Source organism: Bubalus kerabau, chromosome 3, assembly GCF_029407905.1.
Source record: "Bubalus kerabau isolate K-KA32 ecotype Philippines breed swamp buffalo chromosome 3, PCC_UOA_SB_1v2, whole genome shotgun sequence".
Lineage (NCBI taxonomy): Eukaryota > Metazoa > Chordata > Mammalia > Artiodactyla > Bovidae > Bubalus > Bubalus kerabau.
In genome coordinates, this window is record NC_073626.1 from 74,902,903 (window position 1) to 74,925,783 (window position 22,881).

The 22,881-nt window shown below is 39.9% G+C and overlaps 1 non-coding gene and 1 pseudogene across 1 annotated transcript; one reads left to right on the plus strand and one right to left on the minus strand.

Moving 5' to 3' along the window:
* LOC129646254 (10 kDa heat shock protein, mitochondrial-like) overlaps positions 1 to 22,881 on the plus strand; it is a 284,232-nt pseudogene that overhangs the window by 174,015 nt on the left and 87,336 nt on the right.
* TRNAW-CCA (transfer RNA tryptophan (anticodon CCA)) lies at positions 3,769 to 3,840 on the minus strand. Its single transcript has one exon. It is a non-coding gene; the product is annotated as a tRNA-Trp (tRNA).

Genomic DNA, 22,881 nt, shown 5'->3' on the forward strand with positions numbered 1-22,881 from the left:
GCTAAAATTATAGTTTGGAATCACCTACATTGGGGAATTATGGATTCTTTGAGGATGGTGATTTGCCAAGGAGGGAATGTCAGAAGAAAGAAGACCACGGACCAAAGCCTCGAGGAACAATAAGGAGAATGGATAAGGAAAGAATACCCCAAGGAGAATTAACTTTGGGGAGTTAAAATCTAATCCCTTTCATCCACATAGACTAATATTGACGTATAGATACCTGGTGGCAATTAGACCTCAGGATATCAGACTGGCATTGTTGCAGATTAACTCAGGAAAGCTGTCTACCTTTCCTATCTGGCAATATGCCTGAGCAGTAACATGAAGTTATCTGTCCTGCTTCTTTACAGTAGAAAAAATAAAGTGAATTTAATATTAAACTGTTAAAAAAAATGAGCAAAATTTTCAAATGATGTTCTTAAATAAATTTCATGCCCTAAAGAAAAAAAACTATGCCCCACCAATGAGATCACATGGTTTGATAAACAACTATTTAGGGTTGGGCATCTGAGATTTCCCCCCATACATACTTAAAAATATCTGACAATTTTCATCTTTGTTTCTACTTTATTTGTAAAGAATTGGACAAATACAAATTCCAGACCTTTCCAGTAGGTTATGATAGTGTGATAATACTTAACACCACTGAACAAAAATATTACTGTGTAGGTCATTGTTATTTAATGACATTCATATATACCTCTGAGTTATTAGAACTAAGATGTTTAATACTGATTCAATTAATACTATTAATTATACTATTTTGTTGTGTACATAGTTATGTGGATAGATCTAACATTTTCTTTAAAAAAAAATCTCCTTGGACCTGTAGCCTTTTATATCAGACTGATTTCAATAAGGTAGATTAAACCTGCCTTGGATTATATGGAAATTGTTTCAATTATTTTACTTTCCCTCAGCAAACCATATAATTGGATATAAAAGATGATGATGAAGTTTGTGGGATAATAAAAAGAGAATCTGTGTATTTGTTAAGAGTTTCAGACATTCTCTATTGAGGTAAAGAAACTACTGAAGTTATCAGATACTTTTATACTTAAATTTTAATATGAATTCAGATTTCCCAACTTTGAAGGAAAGGTCTAATGAAAAATAATGCATGGTCCCTCTTTTATTGTTTGATCTGGACAAGGGAATGGCAACCCACAGTTGCTTCGGTATAAGCTGTTTGCAAACCTGAACTTCTTCAGGCAAAATTTCTATTTAGATTTTCTATCTGGGATACAGTTGCTTAAAATCAGACACTCATCATCCAAAATACAAAAAAAAAAAAAAAAAAAGTTATGGCTACTGCTGCTGCTGCTAAGTCGCTTCAGTGGTGTCCGACTCTGTGCAACCCCATAGATGGCAGCCCACCAGGCTCCCCCATCCCTGGGATTCTCCAGGCAAGAACATTGGAATGGACTGCCATCTCCTTCTCCAATGCATGAAAGTGAAAAGTGAAAGTGAAGTCACTCAGTCATGTCCAACTCTTTGCGACCCCATGGACTGCAGCCTACCAGGCTCCTCCGTCCATGGGATTTTCCAGGCAAGAGTACTGGAGTGGGGTGCCATTGCAGCCAGGGTTAATTACCTTTACTTTTCAAATGAAACTGCAGTAATGGCTATACTGTTGAGAAAAACATAACTAAACTCACAAATTTCTCTGGAGCTTTCTTGTGTTCATGCATGACCTTGAAGGTCCTTTTCAAGTTCATGAGCCAAGGATTCCACAGTGAATTCTACCTGGAGTAACTTCACTGCTGTCTTAAGAGAAGTTTGGCTGAATTCCAGATTATTTTCTACTTTCAAAAATACGTAGGTTCCTACAGTGAAATATTTTTAGCCATTAAAAATTACATTTTTTAAAAGAAAAGGACAAAGAAAAGTACTATACTACATGCACGCAAGTACACACATTATATGCATGGTACTATTGTTGTTTTACCTAAGCATTTATTAAATAAATTCTAAATTTTTGTATCAGTTATAATGGTTAGCTCTGGGGATGGAGTAACAGATGATTTAAAAATTTTCTATTTTAAGAAAGCCCAGAGATAAATCCATGTACCTATGGACACCCTATCTTTGAAAAAAGAGACAAGAATATACAATGGAGAAAAGACTACCTCTTTAACAAGTGGTGCTGGGAAAACTGGTCAACCACTTGTAAAAGAATGAAACTAGAACACTTTCTGGCACCATACACAAAAATAAACTCAAAATGGATTAAAGCTCTAAACATAAGACCAGAAACTATAAAACTCCTAGAGGAGAACATAAGCAAAACACTCTCGAACATATATCACAGCAGGATCCTCTATGACCCACCTCCCAGAGTATTGGAAATAAAAGCAAAAATAAACATATGGGACCTAATTAAACTTAAAAGCTTTTGCACAATGAAGGAAACTCTAAGCAAGGTGAAAAGACAGCCTTCAGAATGGGAGAAAATAATAGCAAACGAAGCAACTGACAAAGAATTAATCTCAAAAATATACAAGCAACTCCTGCAGCTCAATTCCAGAAAAATAAATGACCCAATCAAAAAATGGGCCAAAGAACTAAACAGACATTTCTCCAAAGAAGACATACAGATGGCTAATAAACACATGAAAAGATGCTCAACATCACTCATTATCGGAGAAATGCAAATCAAAACCACAATGAGGTACCACTTCACGCCAGTCAGAATGGCTGCTATCCAAAAGTCTACAAGCAATAAATGCTGGAGAGGGTGTGGAGAAAAGGGAACCCTCTTACACTGTTGGTGGGAATGCAAACTAGTACAGCCACTATGGAGAACAGTGTGGAGATTCCTTAAAAAACTGGAACTAGAACTGCCATATGACCCAGCAATCCCACTGCTGGAAATACACACTGAGGAAACCAGAAGGGAAAGACACGTGTACCCCAGTGTTCATCACAGCACTGTTTATAATAGCCAGGACATGGAAGCAACCTAGATGTCCATCAGCAGATGAATGGATAAGAAAGCAGTGGTACATATACACAATGGAATATTACTCAGCCATTAAAAAGTATACATTTGAATCAGTTCTAATGAAGTGTATGAAACTGGAGCCTATTATACAGAGTGAAGTAAGCCAGAAAGAAAAACACCAATACAGTATATTAACGCATATATATGGAATTTAGAAAGGTGGCAACGATAACCCTACATGTGAGACAGCAAAAGAGACACAGATGTATAGAACAGTCTTTTGGACTCTGTGGGAGAAGGCGAGGGTGGGATGATTTGGGAGAATGGCACTGAAACATGTATATTATCATATGTGAAACAGATCGCCAGTCCAGGTTTGATGCATGAGACAGGGTGCTTGGGGCTAGTGCACTGGGATGACCCAGAGGGATGAGATGGGGAGGGAGGTGGGAGGGGGGTTCAGCATGGGGAATACATGTACACCCGTGGTGGATCCGTGTCAATGTATGGCAAAACCACTACGATATTGTAAAGTAATTAGCCTCCAATTAAAATAAATAAATTTATATGAAATTTTTTTCTATTTTATGTTTTCTGTTAATTTCATGGTGCATGTGAAACACTGATGATCAGAACATTGATGAAACATTGATTAAACATGATCAGAAAATTTGTTGGTATACTGATGTAGTTTACCCATCTCTTTTTTATAATCTGACTCTTTGGGACCCTGTGGACTGTAGCCTACCAGGCTTCTCCATCCTTGGGATTCTCCAGGCAAGAATACTGGAGTGGGTTACCATTTCCTTCTCCAGGGGATCTTCCCAACCCAGGGATCGAACCTGGATCTCCCGCATTGGAGGCAGATGCTTTAACCTCTGAGCCACCAGGGAAGCTCTTATTTATAATTAGTAGCCATAGATACTATGAGCTTCCCAGGTGATGCTAGTGATTAAAAAAAAAAAACAACTCAGCTGCCAATGCAGGAAACATAAGAGACCCAGGTTTGATCCCTGGATTGGGAAGATCCCCTGGAGGAAGACATGGCAGCCCACTCCAGTATTCTTGCCTGGAGAATCTCAGGGACAGAGGAGCCTGACAGGCTATGGTCCATAGGGTCACAAAGACTTGGGCACAACTGGAACAATTTAGCACTCATGACAAGCATAGATTTTATGGAGATTTATCCCCACATAAACACAAACATAGGCTTCCCAGGTGGTGGAGAGGTAAAGAATTTGCCTGTCAATGCAGGAGATGTGGGTTCCATCCCTGTATTGGGAAGATCCCCTGGAGTAGGAAATGGCCACCTGCTCCAGTATTCTTGCCTGGAAAATTCCATGGACTGATTAGCCTGGCAGGCTATAGTTCATGGGTTTGCAAAGAGCTGTATGTGACTGAATGACTAAGCATGCACACACACACAAGTTGTGGAGGAAAAGAGGGCAAACCAGAGATCCATGAAATTCTCCAGTCAAGAATACTGGAGCGGGTAGCCATTCCCTTCTCCAGGAGATCTTCCAGACCCAGGGATTGAGCCCACATCTCCTGCATTGTGGGCAGATTCTTTACTGTCTGAATCACCAGGGAAACCCCAAAAAAGAGATAGATGCCTCCAAATCAGTGGTTTCCAAAGTGTGGCCTTAGGACCAGCAGCATTAACACCACTTGGGAACTTCATAGAATTGCAATACTTGGTCCATACTGACACGTACTGAACTGGAAACTCTAGGATGGACCTAGTAATCTGTAGTTTAACAATCCCTCCAAATAAGTCTACTTGAGAACCAGTGGTTCAGGTCACAAGCAGTACAGTCAGAGAGGGCTCTGCAAGTTTTTTCCTACACTGTTGCCTGCTGCTGCTGCTGCTAAGTCGCTTCAGTCGTGTCTGACTCTGTGTGATGCCATAGACAGCAGCCCACCAGGCTCTGCCATCCCTGGGATTCTCCAGGCAAGAACACTGGAGTGGGTTGCCATTTCCTTCTCCATTGTGTGAAAGTGAAAAGTGAAAGTGAAGTCACTCAGTCGCGACCGACTCGTAGTGACCCCATAGAATGCAGCCTACCAGGCTCCTCCATCCATGGGATTTTCTAGGCAAGAGTACTGGAGTGGGGTGCCATTGCCTTCTCCACACTGTTGCCTAGTTAGAGCTAATTATCTTAGATTGTCACTGAGAAGGCAATGGCACCCCACTCCAGTACTCTTGCCTGGAAAATCCCATGAACGGAGGAGCCTGGTAGGCTGCAGTCCATGGGGTCGCGAAGAGTCAGACACGACTGAGCGACTTCACTTTCTGTTTTCACTTTCATGCATTGGAGAAGGAAATGGCAACCCACTCCAGTGTTCTTGCCTGGAGAATCCCAGGGACGGGGGAGCCTGGTGGGCTGCCATCTATGGGGTGGCACAGAGTCGGACACGACTGAAGTGACTTAGCATAGCATCTTAGATTGTCAAGGCAGTGGAATTTTCTTAAAGGCAAGTGCAGAAGTCTTTTAACTAAATTGTTAGTCTTTAGGATTTGTTCTTGAAAGTACCAATTCAGTGACCATTCTTAAGGCATAGCACAACATATGGTTTCCAAACCCCTGTTTGTGATCTGTATGGGTCCTAAAAATGCCCTTTCACTGTGGGCCATTATGGGAAGAAAATGAATTTGTATGATGCAAAAATGGTAGAATGGTATTATTGCTCTTTATATGACAAGTTTGCAGAAAATGGCAAATAATACTTTTAGTTTATATCCAGTTATAACAACAACTTATTATTTCCAAACATTAAATTACAGTCTAGTGAAATGAAATAGGCTACATGGTCACTTCTTCATGGAATCTTCTTCTAGTAGCAGTTTTTAAATGTGCATGTTCAGCTAATTGAAAACAGAGAAACAGTTTTATTTCTCAGAGATTTTTGAAGTAGCATCTGATGGTTTATAGTTTGTAATTCTGGCTGTATAACTATTGGGCTGATAGTTTCTTCATTGGGGTTGCTGACCTCTAAAGATGATTCAATAAGCAGGAAGCCTAGAGCCATGAACTCCACTTTGGTAGACTCACCAGATAAAGATAAGCAAATAGCAAATGAAAACAAAGTGAACAAAATTACTGAGACTGATTATGGCCAGTGTCCAATACCAAAATAACAAATCAAAAATGGAAATCATTAGAATAGCTGTTTGTTGTCATATAAACGCAACACCAAGCTGAGCAGAGAGGTTTTTTCAGTTCAACGCCGTGTTTGACATTGACATATACATATCCTGTGGCTCTTACCAGGCCCTCTCCAGCCACTGCTCCACATTGTCACTGCTTCTTGGCTTATCTATATCTGTCCCCCTTAAGACTCACTGTAAGTACTTGTCCGCTGCAAAACAACTCTTAATAGTCTGATCCAACAGTTCTACTACAAAAATTTCTATTTATTGTTTATACTAGTGTTTCCCAGATTTCACCCAGTTTTATTATTACCACATTTAGAAATTTGTTATGATATACCATTTGTTCTATTGTTTACATGAATGCTTGGATAGTTTCTTTAAATTCATTTACTTTTTTGCTAAAATAAATGTATTTAAAATTAACTTGATATTGGACTTACCTGGTGTTCCAGTGGTTAAGAATTAACCTGCCAAAGCAGGGGACATGGGTTTGATGCCTGGTCTGGGAAGATTCCACATGCCATGGGGTAACTAGACTCATATGCCACAACTGCTGAGCCCTCATGCCCTGGAGCCTGTTTTGCAACAAGAGAAGCCACCTCAATGAGAAGTCTGTGTACCGCAACTAGAAGAGTAGCCCCCACTTGCCGCAACTAGAGAAAAGCCTGTGTGCAGCAACAAAGACCCAGCATGCTGCTAAGTCACTTCAGTCATGTCCGACTCTGTGCAACCCCATAGATGGCAGCCCACCAGGCTTCCTCGTCCCTGGGATTCTCCAGGCAAGAACACTGGAGTGGGTTGCCATTTCCTTCTCCAATGCATAAAAGTGCCAAATAAATAAATAAGGTCTATTAATAATTTTAAAAAAATTTTAAAGTTAACTTGGTATTGATGCTCTAAGTGGAAAACCAGCATTTGTCAAACAATAGAAGGTACAGATTTAATACACATTAAAATAAATATATAGCTATTTAAGTAAAAATATTTTACCCATGTAGCACTTTAAATGGTCTTGCTTATTACCAGTTGTCTTACAATAGTGTTCAGGACAAATTCTGTAATGTCATATGGCATGGATTCTCAAAGCATGGGCCCTGGACAAGCAGCATTAGAAACTTGTTAAAAATGCAAATCTTAGGTCTATTATAGCATACTGAATCAGAAACTCCAGGGGCAGAGCCCAGCAATTGTGTTAACAAGTCTTCAGATGATTCTGATACATGCAAGAGTTTGAGAACCACTGGGTTATGAAATCGATTTTGTTGGGGAAATTCACATCTGAGGGTCAGCAGGAAAAGCACTGGTTCCCTGTTACTCCCATCATCTCCAAGAGAGCTGATGGGCCAGGTGCTGCTGGATACACAGTGGTCCGTGGCTCGTAGAGGGACCTTGCCCCAGTTTTTCTCTTTCTTAAAAGGCAAGCAGGAGAGCAAACATGTCAGTGGGGAGACAAGACCGTTTGGGTTTGGGTGCCACTGTTTCCAGGCGTGGTCTGGGAAAAGCGGCTGCCCAGTATGTATAGGAAGTTGCATCCACTTCTCCCAGGTAGAAGGAACCTTCATTCCCATGGAGAGCTAAGGAGCTCAGGCATGACCTCATCCTCGGAGAATCCCAGCTGCCTCACTGCTGGACGTTCTCAGGCAGCCCCGAGCTGCTTTCAGGCATTCCTGCCCAGAGGCATGTTCTGCACACTTTGGGAAACACCAGCCTCTATCAATTTATATCAATTTCTCTGTGTATTACACTCAAATGGTTAAGAAGCTCTTCTATTGGTATTTAGTTTCCAAAACTTGCTGCATTTGGCCTCCAGACTCCTTCCTGTTTTCCTTTGTCTTCTCCATGGCGTTGTGTAGATTCCCAGAAAGTATTTAGAGTCATAAAATTTTAGAACTTGGAAGGAATTAAGAGATTATTTAATCCAGCCCCTCATTTTCAAATGAGAAAACTGAGCCACAGAGAAGTTAAATGACTTGCTCAAGTGCACACGTTTAGTTAGTGGCTGACAGGGTGAAAACCCATGCCTGATTATCAACGAGGCATTCTGACAACATTCAACAACAATCAATAAATATGGTCTCTGTATCAGATCAGACATGCGTGGTACATCCCCTGCACATTACACCCTTACCAACATATAGAAGCATATTATGTGTGAGGTTTCTTTAAATTTACTACAGTGCTCCCTCCTCTAGAAGTATTTACTAAATGTTTATATTGCCTATGGAGGAAAGTTATTTATCAGTAACTTATAAAGAGGACTAACTTGACCAGCTGAGATGATTTTTCTTCTGAATTACATTCTTATATGTATAGCTTTCTTGGGCTCAGCTTATTCCACTTGGAACTATGCCCAGCACAATTTACATCTATGAACTGCTAACCATTTAGGCAAATTAAGTGTCCAAAAAATCAAACACAAATTGTATCTTGGTGATTTATGCCTTCATAAAGCAAAACACATAGAGTGTGCCTAGTACAGGCCAGATTTATAGCTCCACTGGTTAGAGAAAATGAACAGACATCTTCTAGAGAACATATCGGGGATTGCGCATGTGTGTTTAATTCTTGACCATGGGGATTTTCCCCCAATGATGTTTATTTTATAGCTCATCTTCAGTGCTAATATGCAATGTAGGCCAGGAACAGGAAAAGATATATAAGAATTCTTGATGGAGATTTAGCAACTAGTTAATTTCCACCAGAACTCAAAAACAAGCCTGGATCTTCCATCTCTAACCTAACACCGTCAGGTTGTGCTATCCTCTAATTAGTATAAGCCAAGCAATTTCACTTAAATACGAGAAGACAGAAAGTGAGGGAAAAAACCAAGAATGTCAAGAATAAACCAAAGAGGCTAAGATATGACTCACCTTGCTACTAAACCATTTCTAGGACCTCACAATCTTTACAGATAGTGTCCAACTGAGAGTGCAGGAACAAGCGTACATGCATTGAAGTCAGAGAAACAGATTTGACTATTATTGACTGTGAGCACCTGTTTCCTTATCTGTAAGTGAGGATTAACAATATCTACTTCAAAGAAGTGTTATTTGAGTTAATGAGATAGTGGTTGTGTGGTAGGCATGCTCTAAGATAGTTCCCAGTGATTCTCACCTCCTGGGATTCATGGACTGAACCTAGTGACTCCCTTCTAATGCGGAATGTGGTGACAGAGATGCTATCACCTCCAAGAGTCACCAGGCAAAGACTCTGACTTCTGCCTTGCTTGCCCTACTTGGTCACTTTAATGGTAGCTAGCTTTCATGTTCGGAGAAGGCAATGGCACCCCACTCCAGTACTCTTGCCTGGAAAATCCCATGGATGGAGAAGCCTGGTAGGCTGCAGTCCATGGGGTCGCTAAGAGTCGGACATGACTGAGCAACTTCATTTTCACTTTTCACTTTCATGCATTGGAGAAGGAAATGGCAACCCACTCCAGTGTTCTTGCCTGGAGAATCCCAGGGATGGGGGAGCCTGGTGGGCTGCCGTCTATGGGGTCGCACAGGTTCGGACACGACTGAAGCGACTTAGCAGCAGCAGCAGCAGCTTTCATGTTGTGAGCTGCCTTACAAGAGACTCAGTGCCAACAACCACCTAGGAACTAAGGTCTTTGGACCAACAGTCTGGGATGAACTAATTTTTGCCAACAAATACACGCGTGAACTTGGGTGTCGATCTTCTCAGTTGAGCCTTAAGGTTCAACTGAGAATATCTTGATTTTAGCCTTACAAAAGGCACTAAGTGACACCAAGATTCCTGACCTACCAAAACCATGAGACAATATTTGTTACTTTAAGATGTTAAATTTTGGAGTATTTTATTATACAGCAATAGATAGCTACTGCAGGTTGTAACGTGCTCAGCACAGTACTTGGCACATAGTTCATCCTCCATAGAGGATGACTATTCTTGTTGTTGTTAATGGTTTTGTGCACACAAGGATCACATACTGACAATGTAATCACTCTGTAGGCTTCCAAATAAAGAAGGTTTGGAACCACAAAGAGGCTTTGCCAATTTATGGACAATGTTGTAGCCTAATATAATGAACATTACTCCTAGAAGAGCAGAGTTTCAGAAAGCAAGGTATAAGATAAGGTACAAGGCATAGGGTAGATGTTTAGAGTCAAGAGTTTAGAGTCACTGTCTTGCAATATGTCCCAGTCCTGAGGTACTCAAGTAAATTTGTTCTATCTTAGATGTAGAAGGCAGACATTTTCATTTCAAGTAGCTACAAAAGTCAGTCTTGTAGAACCTGCTTAATTAAAAACTGACATTCAGACCCTACGGTATGCTTTCTGTTGGAGAAAAGCCACACTATAATTGAGTACTGGACAAACAAAGATATTTCAGTCCAAGGTCAAGTTGTTTGTTTTTGTTATCAAAGTCAAATGAAATTTGCCCTGAAAGAATGGCCAGAGATGTGGAAACAGATTTGCTTATATACAAGGATGTTCATTGCAGCATTACTTACAAACATGAAAAAAAAAAAAAAAAGGGGAGACAGCCTAAATGTCCAACACTAGAAGACTAGCTAGGTGATTTGTAGTGTGTCTATACATTAGAATTCTGTGAGGCTGTTGTTGTTGTTCAGTCACTAAGTTCTGTCCAACTCTTTGTGACCCCATGAATTGCAGCACGCCAGGCTTCCCTGTCCTTCACTATCTCCTGGAGTTTGCTCATACTCATGTCCATTGAGTCAGTGATGCCATCCAACCATCTCTTTCTCCTCCTGCCCTCAGTCTTTCCCAGCAGCAGGGTCTTTCCAGTGAATCAGCTCTTTGCATCAGGTGGCCAAAGTATTAGAGTTTCAGTCAGCTCCAGCATCAGTCCTTCCAGTGAATACTAAGGGTTGATTTCCTTTAGAATTGCCTGATTTGATCTCCTTGCTCTCCAAGGGACTCTCAAGAGTCTTCTCCAACACCACAATTCAAAAGTATCTATTATTTGGTGCTCAGTCTTCCTTATGGTCCAACTCTCACATCAGTACATGACTACTGAAAAAAACATAGCCTTGACTATACAGATCTTTGTTGGCAAAGTGATGTCTCTGCTTTTGAATATGTTGTCCAGATTTGTCATAGCTTTCCTTCCAAGGAACAAGTGTCTTTTAATTTTATGGCTGCAGTTTCTGTTCACAGTGATTTTGGAGCCCAAGAAAATAAAATCTGTCACTGTTTCCACTTTTTCCCCATCTATTTGCAATGAAATGACAGAACTGGATGCCATAATATCAGTTTTCTTAATGTTGAATTTTGAACCAGCTTTTTCATCCTCCTCTTTCACCCTGAGGCTGTTAAAGTATGTTTTATAGGACTATTTACCTAGGGAAATGCTCATTAGGTATTAAGTGAAAAATGGATGTAAAACAATCTGAATGGTATGACCCAAGTTTTGAAGAAAAAAATCCTAATTGTGTGCATATGTATGTGTGAATAAGAGTTTTCTTACCCTTTTCTCTTCCCAACCTTCCTGCCCCTCCCAACACACAGTTTATTTCTGTTTCCTGCCTAAATAAATCTTGTTGCACTTGCTGCTATTATAAGAAAACAGAGAAGTATAGAGAAGAACAAAGGAAGAGGGAAGGAGTTTGCAAAGAGTAATTTAATTTACGTAGTGTAGGAAAAGTGAAGCAAAAAGATGGATAGCAGTGAAGTGGACTAAAGGTAGATATGGAGCTGTTGAAACTATGCTTCTTTAAAAAAATTTTTTTTTTAATTTTATATTGGGGTATAGCAAATTAACAAACAATGCTGTGATAGTTTCAGGTGGACAGCAAAGTACTCAGCCATACATATATATGTATCCATTTTCCCCAAAACCCCCTACCATTCAGGCTGCCACATAACATTGAGCAGAGTTCCATGTGCTATACAGTAGGTCTTTTTTGGTTATCCATTTTAATTGAAGCAGTGTGTACATGTCCATCCTGAACTCCCCAGCTATCCCTTCCCCTGTTCTTAATTGCAAACCCCTGATAGATGGAACCACTGTGTTACAGTTTCACAGGGACGACACAAGAACAGAGAGGACTGGGCATATATATCCCTTTATTAGCCTCTAGGGCTGCCCAAGACCCCCTCCATACCCCAGTGCTATTTCCCTACCTCTACCCCACAGGCATCTAAATTAAAGGCAAGAGGATGTTTGGTTCTTTGTGTTTTGTGGGTTTTTTTTTTTTTTTGCTTTTGGCCTCACCACATGCCCAGGATCAATCCCATACCTATGCCCCCTGCACTGGGAGCATGGAGTCTTAACAACTGGACTACCAGGGAAGTCCCCAAGAGGATGTGTATTGGGCCCTAGTGCCAAATGGTTATTCTTCAATATATTATTCTTGAAGAAACAAAGAATTTAAAGCAGTTGCTGTGGACCATGACTTAATCTTGAATTTGTTTTTCCATTTTCTGAAATTGAGTTGGTACAATAAGACTACGGATGCCTCCTACATGCGCCCAGGGCAGAGTTACCAGAGCAGCTAAGCTCTAAGCCTCACGAAGAATTTCTCTTCTTCTCTTTGTCATGTTCTTCCTGTGCTTTTCATTGCTTGTGGTGGTAAAGAATCTGCCTGCAATCCAGGAGAAGCAGGAGACACAGGTTCAATCCCTGCATGGGGAAGATCCCCGGGAGGAGGGCTTGGCAACCCACTCCACTATTCTTGCCTAGAGAATCCCATGGACAGAGGAGCCTGGTAGGCTGCAGTCCATGGGGTCACAAAGCATCAGACACAAGTGAAGCAGCTAAACACAAGCACATATTTACTTACCAGTCAATTGATAAACTCTAGCAATGCATCTCAACTGAGCAGCAGTACCAATGACTCAGAATCAATCTGGTTACATCTGGGGATCTTGACCAAACAAAAGATTCTGATTCAGTAGGTCTGGGGTGGGGCCTAAGATTCTGCAGTGCTATGAGCTTCTAGGTGATGCTACTGTGGCTGATCAATGGCTTACACCTAGAGCGTCAGGTATAAGGACTGAGATTAGGCTGTGTGCACAGAGGAAATGGACCCTGGACTGAGGAAGCTTCCCATCTGCTTTTAGTATAGATGTTGGACTAAAGGTTTCCATGAGATTGTACCTAGGTCATCAGGTTTAAAGATTCTAAATGAGGGTATAGCTTTTAAAAATTGTGATGCTGAGAAAATTGTAATACTGCATAAAGTGTTTTTGCCAGCCCTCCGTATTCCTTTCAGGAACTGAGGGCTGCAGTGGAAATTGGATGATTCCATGATCCAGTGGTAGAATCATAGATGCTTTAAATTTTCTTCTTTATACTTCTTTTTTTTCTCTAATAAACATATATTACTTCTTTTTTGTGAATGTCAAGTTGAAATTTTTTTTAACTTTTTAGTTTATATTATAGTTGATTAATAATGTCATATTAGCTTCAAGTGTACAACAAAATGATTCAGTTATACATATACATGTATCTATTCTTTTCAAATTCCTTTTCCAATTATGTTGTTACAGAATATTGAACAGAGTTCCCTGTGCTATAAAGTAGGTCCTTGTTGACTATTCATTTTAAATATAGCAAAGTGAATATGTATTACTTCTTAATTGAAAAAAATCAAGATAAAATTTCTTAACTAGTTTCTTATTGTATAATCTCTGGTTTTTATTGACAAAATGCAGATGATTTTGTTTCTTAGGAAATATCGTGTTCTTTGGGGTTTTTAAAATGATCTTTGATTTCTGGGAGCAGCTAGTGATTGGCTAAAAAATCAGGACAACAAAAACAGAATCGTACTTGTTCTGCTTGAGAAAGAAAAGACACAAGAGGAGTTTTTCAGCATTATCAGAGTTAAGTCCATGGAGGACAAAGCCTGTTTATTTTTTTGCCCATTGAGGAAAGAAGGAAAGATCAGTTTGTATTTTAGCGAAAGGATTGAGATTAGCATTGGAAAATCATTTCCCATTGGCAAATGTTCTTAAATTGAGAAGTGAGATATCAAGGGAGATTTGTAATCTCTACCCTCACAGACCTTTAAAAAAAATCTATAGTGTGAATTATCAAATTTGTAGATGCTGTGTGGGATATATAAAATCCCCAAGTGATATATCCTTCTCACTTATCATATTTAGGCCACTTCTATTTGCCAAAAATTAGTGTGAAGTCAGAGGGTGCAAATTAATGCTAGTAATCACAAAAGAAAAATGTAGGTAGAATCCCAACTGCTATAAATAGCTTAAATAATGCAATCCAAAAGCAAATATAAGTGATTTTTGGTTAACCACAGTTTGGGATTACGCACACCACTACTCTATTAGTACAGGTAATTGAAAATTGACTCTGTAATCAATCCCTATTTCTTTTAATTCAGGTGAATTCCTCACCAGGTTCAGGGGAATACATTCTACGGCCTCACGAAGCCCATTGTGTCCTGGAGGTCCCATGGTTATGATTTTGAAAGGTGACAGATTATTGATGCAGCAAAATTATTCAAGGCAAAGAAGTTAAGTTTTCCCCTTTGATACCAGCATACTTCTATTAAAATTTAAATAAACTTTTAATCTTATTGAATTAGTATGAAATCTGTATATAAATTGCTTTGGTCTTCCTGGGGTCTTAGAAAGATTGAAAAAATAATACCATCTTCCTCTTTTCCTAAGAATCTATATCTCCATGTTTATGACATGCTGATACCACCCTAATGGTGGGCTGTGGTGTATTATATCATGACTCTGACTCCTCATCGTTTCCATCTCATCATAGACCTGATCTTCCTGATCCCATCTCAGTGGCAAGTGCCACCATCAACCCATCATCAGGGATGACGCTTGAGAGCCATCTTTTTCTGCCCATTACCCCTCATATGCCTGCATACATGCGTGCTAAGTTGCTTTAGTTCAACTCTGCGACGCTGTGAACTGTAGCCCGCCAAGCTCCTCTGTCCATGGGATTCTCCAGGCAAGAATACTGGAGTGGGTTGCCATGCTTTTCTCCAGGGGATCTTCCCGCCCCAGGGAACGAACCCAGGTTTCTTAGGTCTCTTTCATTGGCAGGCGGTGTCTTTACCACTAGCACCACCTGGGAAGCCACTCATATACCACATCACATTAATTACCAAGCCCAGCCAGTATTATCTTTTAAATATCTCTTGAGTCCATCTTCATCTCTCCAACCCCACAAACACTTCCTTGGTCTGACTCTTTCTGCAACTCCCTAATGCTCTCTGCTTCTAGGCTCACCATCCTTCCCTCCAATCCAATCCAGGCTGCATATGTCAGACAGATAGATCTTTCTGTATCTCAAATCTAATGATACCACTCATTGGCTTGAAACTCTTCAGTGAAAGACCACATGTTGTGTGATTTCAGAAACAGAACATAGGTTGGTGGTTGCCTAGGACTGGGAAGATTGCAGGAAATGGGGAGTGACTACTAATGGGTATGGGGTTTCTTTGGAAGGTGATGAAAACATTCTAAAATTGATTATGTTCATGGTTGGACAACTCTGTGAATACACTAAAACCCATTAAATTGTGTAATATAAATAGGTGAGTCATGTGATATGTGAATTATATCTTTAAAAAACCTTAAAAAAAAAAAAAACAAAAAAACCAACTCTTTAATGACTCCCCATTGCTCTTCACATGAAGTTTAAGATATTTTGACAGAGTCCATGATACTCCTATGGGAGGAGACCTGGATTTGATCCCTTGGTTGGAAAGATCCCCTGGAGAAGAAAATGGCAACCTACTCAAGTATTCTTACCTAGAGAATCCCATGAACAGAAGAGCCTGGTGTGCTACAGTCCATGGGGTCACAAGAGTCGGACATAGCTTAGTGACTAAACCACAATGATGCTCTAAGGATTTGCTCTCAGCTTTAGCTTTATTCATGTCCTATGCCCTAGTACTTCAACCATCTTGAATTATTTTGGCATTACCTTAACTTGGCATTCTCTGTCTTGACTCTGAATTATTGCACTTCTTGTTCCCTCTGCCTTTCTGCCCACTCTGGTCCCCTAGCTTTCATGTGGATATTTCTGCATATCTTTAATGCTCAGTTTAATTTTTATTTTCTAAGAAGTTTCCCTGAATCTTGCTATTATGATACTGCTTCTATGAGTTCCCTTATCTCTGTACTTATCATAGGGTGGGCATTTGCATATTTTCTTTTCTAAATCCTTCCTAAGTTCAGTGAGATGTCAGGGACAATGTCTATTGTGACCCAGAGTCTAACACAGTGCCTGTGCATATTAGATATATAATAAATAAGTTGAATGAATGAATGACATTCAGTTTTGTTCAAAAGATAACATATTTTTAAATTTCCCACCAGAATTCTATTACCCAGTGTGAAACATTTACTGAACAATGGTATACACGTGTTACTTCCATTTCTTCACTAGCTATATACTGGAAGCTCTTTGTCATTTTCATAGCTAATAAAAGCCATCTCAAAAGTTATCAAACTGCAATTACCAAAGTCAATGAGTGATTTTTCCTTAGTCTCCATTTTCCCTAACTTATCTGCAACCACAGATGTTGTCTCCTTCTTCTGCCTAAGCCAGTTATCCTCAAAATATGGTCCTTGGACCAACTGCAGCACTGCCTAGTACAGTGTTAGAAAGGCATGTTCTTAGGGCTCACTCTATACCTACTATGTCGGAAACTCTGGTGAGTGAGGTGCAGCAGTCTGCCTTTTCATGAGTCCTCCAGGTGATTCTGATGCACACTAAACTTTAAGCACCACTGTCCTAAGCTAATTTGCTTAGGTAAGCTTGTCTTTCCTTTTCATAAGGGGTAGAAACAATGATCTAGGTAGCAAGCTTCCACAGCTGCTCCTCAGCAAAGCTAATTCACAAAAGCTCTATCATTTCCAGCCTATGGTTTTCCTTTGATACCGCACTGGCTACCAGGTAATATGGGTTAGAAATATAGATTCTTGAATGAACAGTTTATTTTTTCTGACCCACCCACAATGGTGGCAAAAACAACAGGTAAATATTACTTACAAAATTCTCAAATTCACAAACTGAGTATAACCCTTTTATTTATAACTGAAATCCATCTTTTTTCACTCTTATCCTTTATTCTCTGCACAAATCCCTCCCAACCTCTTACCCAGACCTTCTCATAAGGTGGGGCTAGATAGATCACAGGCTGCTCTATCCCCAGTTATGTTTTGTTTTATTTATATTTGGTTTCTTATTAGAGTACCATTCACACAAGGAGGCCCTGAAAGCAGCACCACCAGGCAGAGGAACCTAGGCAGTTGACTTCAGCTGGACTCTTCTCCATTTGAAAGCTGAGTGGAATGATAGAAGTGTCTACGTCTACCCTCCTGAAAATTTCTCTTCCCTTGACCTCTATGATGGTGGTTTTCTTGCTATATTGATTTCTTTTATGCTGGTTCTTCTTTCTCCTCCTGTGTTTCACTGGGGACCTTTCCCAAGGTTTAATTAGATTTCAACCTTTAATCCATGTGTACTCTGTTTTGGCGAAGTCTTCCATTTGGCTATCAGGTCTATTTCAATAATTCACAAGGCTATATTTCCAATTCTTTACTTCTTCCAAACTTCAAATCCATATAGCCAACTACCTGATTAATAATATTTCAACTGAATGTTTTATTATTTCTTCCAGCTCAACAGTTTCTAAAATCAAACTTATTCTCCCACCCTATTCCATCATGCTGGCATCTCCTTTCAGTTTGAAAAACTTAGAGGTGTCCTTGAGCATTCTATTAACCATCTTCACTACTCTGGTCCTAATAGATATCCTAACAGGCTTCTTTGCCGTTGTTCTTTTGCTATACCGATCCAAATCCATTCTCTTTAGTGTTGCCATTTTACTTCCTTGCTCAGATCCTCAAGGGTTGTCCATTGTCCAAAGATCAAATCCAAAGTCTTTGATCTGACATTCAGGAAACTGTTTATGAATTCAGTCAAAACTCCATTTTCTAGCCTCAGCCGCCACTACTGCTAACATGAGCTCTCTGCTCCCGTCAGAACAGTTCTACGGCTATTAGCACCGCCACCACCACCATCAAACCAAGAAACAGCAGCTAACGTTTATTGAGAGTTTATGTGTGTGGGGCACTACGCTGAACGCCTCAAATTCATCACCTTGTTCACTCCTCATAACACCCTTGCAGGGCTGTTATCATCCTCATTATATAGATAAGAAAACCAAGAATTACAGAAAGTTAAGTAACTCATATTCAAAGGGCTTGTAATTGGAGGAGATACAAATTGAATCTAGAGCTGTCTATGCTGATAGACTGTAAATTCTGTGAAAGCAAAGACTCTCTGCTCTTCAGTGCTTAGCTTAGTGTCTGTACCATATGATCAATAAATATTTTTAAATGGATATTAAATAATATCAAATTGCATCATCTTAACTATTGTGATCCTGTATTCTTATTGTCCTCTAAATATATCTTTGTTCACTCCTATTTTCATGCACTTTTTAACCCTGTTACCTCCATTTTGAATATCCATACTATCATCTCTCTTTCTAAATCCTACCCCATTTTCAAGGTGCTCACAGAGTCCAGGCATCCTTTATAGATTTTCCCTGGTAAACCAGTCCTTCTCTGAATTCCTGCAGAATTATTTTCTTTTCTACTCATTTTATTTTCAATTTTGCTTTGTATGATTCCTTAATTTTTTATGTTTTTTCACCCAAAGGAGATTATCAGCCCCTCGAGAGGACAGATTTTGAGCTAACTTTACGTAATTAGCACAGTGTTAAATGAACGGATATTCGAATGTCAAAGAAGGTTAAAATTTCTAAAAGGAAAATGCAATTTACTCACAGTTGTCAGTGATTCTCTGACATTTGAATTATTCTTTATGACTAACTAGTAGTATATAGTTAGGGTAATCCTAATGGTCAGATAAAAGACTCCATAATTTCATTGTCTTAACACATTGGAAATTTATTTTTCATTCATTTAACTTTTAATACACGTGGGTGGCCTTCCTCTGCTTACTGATTTCATCCTGTGGTTCTGTATCCTGATAAGAGGAGGGAAGCTGGGGAGAAAGGTCAGAGAAGTTTCATCCTCTTCTTATCTGCCTTGGCTTTGAAGTAACACATTGCTTTAGCTTACATTTCATTGGAAAGAACCAATGGTATGGTCCCTCCTAGGAACAGGAAGTAGAAAAATGAGTCCCTGGCTGCAACAATGCCATGAAAGGAGAAGGATGGATGGTGGTAGACTTAGCCACCTCTGCTATGACTAGTTAGTGAATATTTCTTATTTCCAAGGATAACAATGTATATTTCAATCAACCTTTTAAAAAATATAGGTTTGATTTCTGAATCACAGATCATGGGACTTTAAAAATTCCTAATATAATCTGCAAACAGTCCTTGGAAAGTACCACATGAATAGATGGGCATTCATGAACTTGTTTTAATGCTGTTAATTGTAAAGCAATATGTTTGTCCATGGCCTCTAATTCATACCCTAAAGGCAGCTGCAGAGGAGTCAGTGATGCAATAGAACATGCCTCTCTAATTTTTAAGGCATTTTATTTCTCCCTCCAGATCATTGGAACCGAGCTGAAAACTTAACAAATGTATAGACATTTAGAGCTTAGAAATAACCTTAGAGACCAGCAAGCCTCAATAGTTCCCAAACTTTTCATCACTGAAGTCCTTCTTTATTGTTCTTTGACTATCTGCTCTAAACCCCATATTGTGAAAGATGTTCACCTGTCATATTTCCTTTAAGAAATAAAAAAACAGCTCATATTTAGCTAACTATATGCAGAAAATATGCAAAGTGCTTTATGTTGTTGTGTTTAAGTCTCATGAGAACTCAATGGAATAAAAATTATTATTCCCATTTTTAAACTGAAAAAAATTAAGGTTCAGAGAAGTGATGTTGACTTACCTAAGGTAAGCATAAAACCGAGCATTTGATAGGAAAGATCATGGGACTTGAACACAATTCTCACACTAGAACTCAAGTTCATCATCATTACACTGAACTGCCTTTTAAATTAGGTAACATCTGTTTTTCTGAGAGTTTTGATAAGCATAATTTGATAATATTCTAATCAAAATTAAAGGAACTGGGTGGACACAATCAAAGTGTCCAACAGCAAGATGAATAAACCAAATGTGATGTATACATACAGTGGAATATTATTCAGCCATAAAAAGAAATGAAGTTCTGATACATGCTACATACAGATGAATCTTGAAAATATTATACTGAGTGAAATCAGACATAAAAGGGTGAATATTATATAAGTCCACTTATAAAATTTCTAAAATAGGCAAATTCATAAAGACAGAATGTAGATGAGAGTTAACCAGAGGCTGAGGGAAAGGGACAATGGGAATTTATTGATCAATTGGCACAAAGTTTCTGTTTGAGGTGATGAAAAAGTTTTTAAAATAGATAGTGGAGATGATTATACAACATTGTGAATATAATTGATACTATTGAATTGTACAGTTCAAAAGCATCAATTCTTTGGTGCTCAGCCTTCTTCACAGTCCAACTCTCACATCCATACATGACCACAGGAAAAACCATAGCCTTGACTAGACGAACCTTTGTTGGCAAAGTAATGTCTCTGCTTTTGAATATGCTTTAGGTTGGTCATAACTTTCCTTCCAAGGAGTAAGCGTCTTTTAATTTCATGGCTGCAGTCACCATCTGCAGTGATTTTGGAGCCCAGAAAAATAAAGTTTGACACTGTTTCCACTGTTTCCCCATCTATTTCCCATAAAGTAATGGGACCAGATGCCATGATCTTCTTTTTCTGAATGTTGAGCTTTAAGCCAACTTTTTCACTCTCCACTTTCACTTTCATCAAGAGGCTTTTGAGTTCCTCTTCCCTTTCTGCCATAAGGGTGGTGTCATCTGCATATCTGAGGTTATTGATATTTCTCCTGGCAATCTTGATTCCAGCTTGTGTTTCTTCCAGTCCAGCGTTTCTCATGATGTACTCTGCATATAAGTTAAATAAACAGGGTGACAATATACAGCCTTGATGAACTCCTTTTCCTATTTGGAACCAGTCTGTTGTTCCATGTCCAGTTCTAACTGTTGCTTCCTGACCTGCATACAAATTTCTCAAGAGGCAGATCAGGTGGTCTGGTATTCCCATCTGTTTCAGAATTTTCCACAGTTTATTGATGCTTTTGAACTGTGGTGTTAGAGAAGACTCTTGAGAGTCCCTTGGACTGCAAGGAGATCCAACCAGTCCATTCTGAAGGAGATCAGCCCTGGGTGTTCTTTGGAAGGAATGATGCTAAAGCTGAAACTCCAGTACTTTGGCCACCTCGTGCGAAGAGTTGACTCATTGGAAAAGACTCTGATGCTGGGAGGGATTGGGGGCAGGAGGAAAAGGGGATGACAGAGGATGAGATGGCTGGATGGCATCACTGACTCAATGGACATGAGTCTGGGTGAACTCTGGGAGTTGGTGATGGACAGGGAGGGCTGGCGTGCTGCGATTCATGAGGTCGCAAAGAGTCGGACACGACTGAGCGACTGATCTGATCTGATCTGATTGAATTGTACCCTTAAAAATTGTACCTGTGCTGTGCTTAGTCGCTCAGTCAGGTCCAACTGTTTGCGACCCTGTGGACTGTAGCCCACCAGAATCCTCTGTCCATGGGGATTCTCCAGGCAAGAATAATGGAGTAGGTTGCCATGCCCTCCTCCAGGGGAGCTTCCCAAGCCAGGGATCGAACCCAGGTCTCCTGCATTGCAGGCAGATTCTTTACCATCTGAGCCACCAGGGAAGTCCTTAAAATGTTTAAGAAGGTAAATTTTATTTATATACTTATTTACCACAATAAAAAAGTAAGGAAATTGGATTTTTGGTTTACCTAGACAACGTTATCATGTACCTATGATTTCAGTTTCTCTGTTTCTGTTTTTTGAGATGTATTAATAAAGTAGGTTTCACCTGAATAGTATATCAGGGTAGGGGGTGGGCCTCCAAGCACTCAGCCAGTCCAGTGGGAGAACAATGGCCACCCTCTCACAGTCATGCACTTAGATGATGGCAGAACAGAAATGGGTCTTCTGAATCCCAGCTACATATTATTCTACATGTCAGGAATAACATACAACACAATGCTTTCTGTTAATCATTGTGGTGACCTCAGCAATCTTTTTGGAATCTTGGAATCATACTGATGAATGGCCTTCTAGTCCTTTTCCCTGGCCATAAGAACAGAGCCAAGGACATCACCACTTCTGATGGCTCCCATCCCACCCCTCCCCAGCTTCTTAGAAAAGCATAGAGGACACATACTGGAGGAAAATAAGAAAGAAGATCAATAGAAGCCATAGAAATGGCAATTAATGCTCAGTCGCTTCAGTTGTGTCTGATTCTTTGCGACCCCATGGACTGTAGCCCACTAGGCTCCTCCGTCTATAGGGTTTCCCAGGCAAGGATTTCCCAATGGAATGGGTTGCCATTTACTCTTCCAATGGAAAATAAAGATGATCATAGATATCAGAAAAGACTGGGGAGACAATGAGACAGAAGGGAGTGGATGATGTCCTGTGCCAGGCCTTCCTCCTATCTATGACGGGCAATGAGCAGTTGGTGGGGAGAGCCACTGGTTATCATATAAAGTAAGGGGCTTACAGGCATTTAATTCAGAGGTTTCCAAGTTCAGCGGGCTTGGCGCTCCTCCAAGAATTCTATCCTTCCTTTCCTCCACCCTCCCTTCTCTTGCAGTTGTTTTCTCCTCTTCCTCCTCCTGCGTCCCCTCCTCCTCCTTTCCCTTCTTTCCTCCCTCCCTCCCTTCCTTCCTTACTTTCCTTCTTTTTCCTTTTGTTTT